Source organism: Camelus bactrianus, chromosome 2, assembly GCF_048773025.1.
Source record: "Camelus bactrianus isolate YW-2024 breed Bactrian camel chromosome 2, ASM4877302v1, whole genome shotgun sequence".
NCBI classification, from domain to species: Eukaryota; Metazoa; Chordata; class Mammalia; order Artiodactyla; family Camelidae; genus Camelus; species Camelus bactrianus.
In genome coordinates this window covers 11,999,198-12,007,620 of record NC_133540.1, presented here as the reverse complement: position 1 = coordinate 12,007,620, position 8,423 = coordinate 11,999,198, and the positions used below count along the sequence as shown (strand labels likewise).

At 50.1% G+C, this 8,423-nt stretch overlaps 1 long non-coding RNA gene across 1 annotated transcript; it reads right to left on the bottom strand.

Annotated features, from left to right (window-relative positions):
* Positions 1-1,705: 1,705 nt before the first annotated feature.
* Positions 1,706-5,796, bottom strand: LOC141579316 (uncharacterized). The gene is made up of 3 exons (XR_012510463.1): positions 5,126-5,796; positions 3,178-3,731; positions 1,706-2,626 (listed from the first exon to the last, which is right to left on the bottom strand). It is a non-coding gene; the product is annotated as an uncharacterized LOC141579316 (long non-coding RNA).
* Between the last annotated feature and the right edge of the window lie 2,627 nt (positions 5,797-8,423).

Genomic DNA, 8,423 nt, shown 5'->3' with positions numbered 1-8,423 from the left:
AAAGCATATGTCCATATAAAGACTTGTAACCAAATATTCACTGCAATTTTATTTATAATAGCTCAAGTTGTAAATAACCCATGCATCCATCAAGAAGTAAATGGAGAAACAAATGATGGTCTATCCAAACACTGCTCACAACAAACTCTTCAGTAAAAACTCAGCACTAAACAATACTCTGCTATAAGAAAAATAAGCTATTAATACAGCAACACAGATGACTCTCAAAATAATTACACTGAATGAAAGAAGTCAGACAACATAGAGTAGATACTGCATTAATCCATTCATACAAGGATCTTGAAAATGCAGACCAATATGTTGTGATGGAAAGCAGATCAATGGTTTCCAGGGGAAGAGATGGGGAGGGAGGGAGGGACAACAAATGGCAGGAGAGAAGCTTTGTGGGTGATGGGTATGTTCACTCTCTTGAATGTGGTCATGGTTTCTTGGGGATATACTTATGTCAAAACGTATTAGCTGTACACTTTATACGTGTGAAAATTACTTTGCCAAGTATACCTCAAAGCTGTTTTAAGAAAAAAGGCACTTCAGTCCTGATCCACCTCAGCGCCTGATTGGAGCGACATGATCAGTCCCTCACCCTGTTTGCCTAACAGGAAGGTAGAAAACCTCTCACGGAAAATAACATATGGATTTTTCATTTGCAATGTCTGCCATGTAATAAAGAATTTCAAGACATGCAACATGTCAAGACTATATAACGGATAATATGAGAATAAGAAACATTAGACAAAGGATGCAAACCCCCAGGTGATGTAGGCATCAGAGTTACCAATAAAGGCTATAAAATACTTTTAATATATTCAAGAAAATAAGGAAATTATGGGAGAATAGACAACAGGGTAAAGACTTTCACCAGAGAAATATACTGGAATGTATTTTTAAGAGAAATCAAACAGATACTCTAGAACTGAAGCTTTCAGCTCTGGAAACAGGTAAACAGAGCTAATTAGGATCCCTTTTAAGTAAAACTTTTAGTAATGCCGGGTAAAATACAACAACAAATGTAACACAGAGCTAACTATGGAAAGAGAAGTTCCCAGGTGACAATATAAAGAGGACACTTAAAGCCCAGAGTGGTAATCTTGTGAGCTGATGCCACCACACCCTGGAGGGAAGGGGTTTTAATCTGCACATAAATAGAGATACAATGTCCATTTAGGAAAAAGGGTCCATACCAGATGTAGAAGACACTTCCTTTATATCTATATAGTCAGAGACAGAGATGTAAAGTGGCAGCAGAGGTCACAGTGACACAGGGCCCTGGGCCAAAGATTGTGAACACCTCTGCAAGCTGGGAAAGGTAGGAGGACGAATCCCTCACTAGAGCCTCGGTGTGGAACGTAGCCTTGGCCACACGTTGGTTTTAGCCCACTGACAATGACTTTGCACTTCTGCACAATAGAAGAGTGAGACGATGAATGTGTATTGCTTTAAGCCACTGAGTCTGTGGTCCTTTGTTACAACAGCAAAAGGAAGGAAACTCAGGAACCAACATGAACATGAACCCCAAGCTGCCTGCTGTGCTGGCAGGAAGTTCTTTGTCTCTGATCCTGAGGGAGTCTCCTGTCTTCTGGCAGCATCCACAAACTACCTCATGCTAACTTGACAGCTTGCAGAGGGTTAAATCTTAACCCTGCACATTTCTTGATATTTAGTTAATAAAAATGATGGTGTCATCATGGGTATTTTTCTATCTTTTAAATACCCTTCAGTCTTCTAATAAAGCTACCTCTAATTGAGAGACAGTGTAAATAGTTTTCAATCTTCATAATAAATAACTGTGGTTTTATTTGGTTATTTAAATTATGAATAATAATATTCACATTAGTAAAAGTTATTAAAATCAACATTGTTTAATGAAAATATCATTTCTTTTTGCATGAACATGTATTAACTACAATAAATGTTCCATGCTTTGTTCTACGATTTACTGTTAGAGCCTTAAAGAATAATATTTTCCTCAAAAGATATTATGGCAAAGGGATTTCTTTTGGTGGAACAGTTCCTACATCAAATCTGGTGCATGGCTCAGGCCACTGGGAACCTAGAGTTGATAGAAATTAGGAGGCATTATAAACACAAAATGATTTTTAATGAATTAAACAACTGGATGTGTGAAAACAAAGAATCCGAGAATATTCTAGTGAAATAAATGTATTTTTCAGCTTAAGCAAGACACTGGGTGAATAAATCTAAAATGAAAAAACCACCCAGAGATCAGCAGTGAGTCATGCATGCAGTGTGACTGATCAAAACCAAGTTGTTTCCAAACCAGTGTGCAGGCTTGATGCCTTCATGAATCAAGTCTGTGTGGCACCAGGTCACCTCGAATACATGTTGATGAGGTATTTATAAGCCCTTCACCATCCCAGCACAAAGCCCACACATGAGCCACAAGACCATCACCTACACATCTGCAAAACACACAGCATGGTGAATAGCACTTTTCTTGTTCAGTAGCCGGTGGCAGGGCACTGTGAGCAGACAGAGATACAGGGACACAGAGACACAGAGGCACTTCCCCTCACTCAGCTGATAACCTTCCGTGCATTCCTGGGGACAGGATTGTCATAAAATGCACCATGGATTGATCCTCCTCCTAGGAAAGGAACGGTAGGTCTGTCCTCAGGTTGGAGCAAGGGTGGCCGGAGGATCTCAGAAGAGCTGTTTCAGCACAACCAATAGAATTTTCGGCCACCATGACCAGGAGAGACAGGTCTCCTGCCATCCCGGTAGGCACTTGGGCTCCTGACAAAAGCTGGGCTCAGTAAAGGCTTGAGTAGAAGGCACAGACCTGAGGGTTGCCCCAGCAAGAGACAGGAGGTAGGGTCTGGTTTATACTGCTCTGGGTGTATCCCAGCCTCATCCGAATACGAAATCAGAAATTTGCAAAACAGCAGAGCTGGGATGGATCATCTACTCCAGACTCCTCACATTACAGTTTAAAGGGTGGCAGCCCTGGGAGGCAAAGCAACGTGCTAAAGGCAGAACGTGGAAGAGGCAGCGCGAGATAAAATGCACCGTGCCAACCCCTGTTCAAGGATGCTGACACTGAGTGTGGAGCCAAGGTTTCCAACGAGGAGAATGAGACAGTGTAAATACTTTGTTCCCCCCAAAACCCCAAATATTTTTTAATGGCACAAAACTCACCTTAACTAGCTCTCTACTGAGGGGGCTCTCTTCTGCTTCTTCGTCTTTCTGTCTGTCTCCATTTCTCTCTCTCAGACAAAAACACATACAATTTTGTGAAAAGGGACTTCCTACCATACAAAGACAAAATTCATATCTTCAAAAATACACCTGACAATGCACGTTTCTCAATTCAAGTCTTTGTGTGGGGTCTGGGCAACTGGCTTATTTTCTAGAACATTCGGTGGTTAGAAAATCAGATCATCTTCCCCAAAGGAAGAGTTCTGGTCCGTGTTGATGAAGTTGGGGATGTCACATTTCATGAGCAAGTTCGGCTCCTCCTCTGGCCACCTGCTGCATCTGATGGCTTCCTGGAGCCGAACATCACTGTCAAGGGCTATGGTTGGGATACCAGCTTTGGCCTTGTCGAAGTGTCCCACTTCATTGACGTAGCTGTGAAAGATGGACCTAGATTCGTCATTGACCTGCCAGAGAACATCTTGGGCACCAGCGGTCTCCCAAAGTCTGACACAAATCTGTTCAGTCTGAATCTGTTCTCGGGAGACTCTGCATTGCTATAAAGAAAACCAAAATAAAATATCGCTCACACTCTAACTCGGTGACCTGAAGAATCATAGTTTTTGCCATCTACTGAGAGCAAACCCCTGCAGAGAGCATGCTGACAAGCACTGGAAGTGAAAGACATCGCTTCTGAACACATACAATTACACCCAAGGCAAAAGTCTCAAGTGAGGACCCTTGGAAAATCCTGAAAAGACATCGGGCCCTGAGAATCCTCAATATTGGTGTCTCGCACACCAGTGTTTCTCAGTGGGACAATCAGATCATCTTCATCAGATTTAGTTAAAGTGCTTCTTAAAATGCAGAATTCTGGTGTGCACACCCTCAGAGTCTCAGAGGTAAGGACGGGTAGTCTGTATTTTCATAGCCACCAAGATCACTAAACATGCTCAGGTTTAGCACCGCGGTCTACATCGGGTCACATGAGCATCGACAATGCTGTCTCATGTGGTGGGGTGGCCATGTGTGTCAGGGTGCTGTCCTACCCACGTGACTCCCCTGATTCTCAAAACTCACAGTGCAGCCCCATTGGGCAAGAAATACCACCATTTCACAATGCATACTCAAGGCGCCCGACTGACAGATACAATCAGTGATAGGAGAGGGGACAAAACTCAGCTTCCTGATACCTTCTTTCACTTACTGTGGGACAAATGATCAATTCAATGGTAATAAATTAGTGAGTGAGTGAATAAGATGACTCGTTATTCCCACGAGTGCCTGGAAGAGCGAGCCTGGGCACACTGAGAACCGTAACAGCCCATCTACGTAATTGCCATCCTCCCCAGATCTATGTAAAGGTTACTACCACGCAGGCAGTGTCTCCTGAAGGGCAAGAATCATGTCTGAACACACTCTCAAATCCAGAACAGAACCTGACAACAATTAGGCTCTGGAGTCTGTGTTTAGCGAGTGTGGAATCTCAGTGATTTCAGCTCTTAGACCTTGCCTTCCCATCCCACCCCTCATGATATGGCCCCTAAGACCAGTTCTTTCAGGGCTGGGGCCACGGAACCCATTTACAGGACTGGAAGAATCTGATCATATAAACCATCCCCCAGATTATCATCAAGTGTCACCTGCATTTCAGGGATCAGTAATTCCAGAAGCTTTGCAGTTCAGGCAGCTGAGGGATTTTTATATCAGCTCTGTCTTCTACTGTGACTGCCTGGGTGATATCCGACAAGGAATTCTCAAAAGCCTGAGCTTTTCCTTTCAGGAATAATCTAATTAACAAATCTCGCTGACCACTCAACCAATGTGATGTGAAGATCAATGATTTACACAGGAGTACAACATTCACTAGGTCGTGGATTTAGAATCAGAGAAAAATCATTTGAGAAAGATTGACAGAATTTAGCTTTAATGCAAATTTAAGTATTCTTACCTTTCAGTAAATCATCTTCCCCTACTTATCACTTCACCCAAGTTTAAAAGATATTTGAGAACAGGGATGAGTGTGCCAGCAATCTGGGACCCAATAACCTAAAATGTCACCTAGGAAAAAGAGAGGAGTAACACATTTTTAAAAAGCATGGTGAGGATGGCGGGGCCATCCCCCAACTCCACACTAAGGAGCTCTGAGTAATAGCTTTCCTGCCTGCCTGGAGCATCAGCTGATGTGAAAACCCACCCAGAAACCTCACTGTCCAGCAGCTCTTCCGTAACACAGGCTACACTTCCTCAGAATTAAGAATTGGGTCAAGTAACCCCTTCGCTGAAGAATAAAGACAAAGGAGAACAAGAGGTTTCTGCCCCTCCCCAGGGGAGAGCCCAGACCTTGGGCTGCATGCACTGCACCCACCTCCCAGGAGAAGAATTAACTGGAGAAGGTCTTTCTGCGAAACTGGGGCAGCAAAGTTTGAGATGGGAACAAATTGACCAGCTGGCCAGGGACAGCCCCCTTCGTCGCTGCCTTGGCAGCTGCCTCCTCCCCCTCAGCACATCCTGCCCACCTCCAGTGGCTAAGTTGTCAGGGAAACTGTGCTTTGGGACCTGGGGCAAAAGAGGCTGCCCCCAGGCCAAGCTGCGGAAGAGATGGGAGCTAAACCACCAGCTCCCAAGCGGCAGGCTCCATACCCCCCCCAACACCCCGCCGCCCCCTCACCCTACCGCAACCCCGGGGCAATATGACCCGGAGAAACGTGACCTGGGAACGAGGGTCGGCCACATCAGGCCTCCAGAGAGATGGGAGCTTATCCTCCACCTCGCCAGGGGCAGCCCCTCTCTCCTCTCCAACACCTGATCTCACCGCGCCCACCTCCCAGGAGCAACCTGACCGGGTGTGGGGTGTCAGGCGAATCTTGCGCGGGAGAGGCCATCCCCAGGCCAGGTCAGTGGATAGGAGAAGAAGTGGCCCCATTAGGCGGGGCAGCCGGACATCGCAGCTGCCTCTGCACTTCGACCGCATCGCGCCCTTCTCCCAGGAGCAAGCTGACCTGGAGACGGGCATCCGGCTTCTTGGGCAGCAGAGGACGCCCCCAGGATTGGCAGCGGGGAAGAGGAGAGCAAATTGACAGGCTCAGCGCTGCAGGTCTTCTACCCCCGCCGTCGCCACCCCCGCACCTTAAAGGCACCGCCAAGGGCACCCCTCCCCCAGCAGGTTGAATGGGACAGGTGTGTCTGGTGATCTGGGGGAGGAGAGGCCACTCCCACACCAGGCAATCGGGGAGACGGGAGCCAATCCACCAGCTCCCCAAGGCAGCCACCTACCCCCGCAGCAGCCACCTCTCTTGACCCCTGACCTCACGGTGGCCTCCTCTAGGGAGCAGGCTGACCTTGAGATGGACGTCCGGCGAACTTGGGACAACAGAGACCGCCCTCAGGGCAAACCATGGGGGGAAATGGGAGCAAATGGACCGGCTCCATGGGAAAACCTGCCGCTGCTGCCACCACCCCCAACGTACCACGCCCGCCTCCCGGGGTCAGGCCGACTAGGATACACGTGTCCCGTAACCCAGGGCAACAGAGACCGCCCCCAGGACAAGCCGCGGGGAAGATGGGAGCAAATGGGCCCGCTCCCCCGCTGCAGGCCCCCGACCCCCGCCACCCGTGCACCCTGACTACCCTGCCTCACGCCCCCAGCAGGCAAAGTGGGACAGGGGTGTCCGGGGACCTGGCGCAGCAGATGCCGCCTGCAGGCCACGCGGCACTGACATGGGAGCTAATACACAAGCTACCCCGGGGCAGCCTCCCTATCCCCGCAGCCACCACCTTACCAGCCCCCTGACTGCACCGCACCCATCTCCCAGGTGCAACCTCACCTGGAGTCGGACGGCAGGCAAATCTCCGGCGGCAGAGGTCGCCCTCAGGCCAGGCCGCGCGGGACAGAAGAAATGGAGCTACTCCCTGGAACGGACCGCCTCCCCCTGCAGCCGCCGCCGCCGCCTCCCAGGGGCAAGCTCACCTGGAGACCCGCGTCCCGCCTCTACGGCAGCAGAAGCTGCCACTGGCTCCGCCGCGGGGGAGAGCTGAGTGAACTGACCGGTTTCCGCGCGGCAGTCCCCCTAACCCCGTGGGCCCCGCACATTAATGGCACCGTCCCGACTCAGCAAGCTGAGTGGGACAGGCGTGTACGGTGACCAGGGGCAGCAGAGGCCGCTCCCAGGCCCGGCAGCCGGGAGAAGGCAGCTATTCCACCAGTTCGCCAGAGGCAGCCGCGCTCCGCCCCCCTGTCGCTGCCGCTGCCCCCTGACCTAACCGCCCCACCTCCCAGGAGCAAGCTTACCTGGAGTCCAACATCTGGCGAATCTCCAGCGGCCAAGGCCCCCCTAGGCCAAGCTGCAGGGAAGAGAAGAAATCGACCGGCTTGCCCTGGCAGCCTCCCACGCACCGCCGCCTCCGCCGCCCCAAACGATTGCACTAGCCTCCCGGGGTCAGGCTGACTGCGAGGATGTGCACTTGCCTTCTAATCCTGGCCACGTGAATGAGCACCTCCCTGCATCCCTACACTCCCTGCACCTCTGCACCCCTGCCACTATCTGCACTTCTGCACTGCCTGCACTTCTGCACCCCTGCACCCCCGCATCCCCTGAACTTCCTGCGCCCTCCACAGCCCCTGCACCCTTTTCACCAGTTACACTTTTGCACTGCCTACACTCCTGCACCCCTGCATGTCCCACACACCAACTCTTGGGCCTGTGGCAGAGTCTCTGCTGTTAGACCAATGCACAGGAACTCACATCTTTGCCAGTATATGATGCATCAGTGGACGTCTGGGGTTGGCTGCAGGAAGGTACATGTTCCCGGTCACTAGCCTGGGCCACTAGGGTGATCTCTCTGAGGTCACCAAGGGCGGGCTCAGAGATGCTGTTTTCCGGGAAGAGAGGAGTTGAAACAGGTCTTGAGGGCAGAGCTGTGCTCACCAGGCCGTCCACGCTTCATGTTTTACACAGGGCTTCGGAGAAGTGAAATGGATCCAGCCAAGTAAGACCGGCCTGCTGTACGCCCACCTCAGTCCTGGGCTTTGAGTCAGACCGACTGGCTCCCACCCTCACGGCCCAGTTTTGGTACCTGAATGGTCCCTTTGAGGCATCCCATCAGTTCTCATGAAGAAGTCTGGCTGCTTCCACCCCATGGCCCTCCCTCCTGTGCTGGCCTCAGGAAGTTTCCTTATTTGGGGAAGAAGGCAGCCCACCCCTACCCCACCCCTCACCATGCTCTCACCCAGGCTGCTTCTCTCTCTG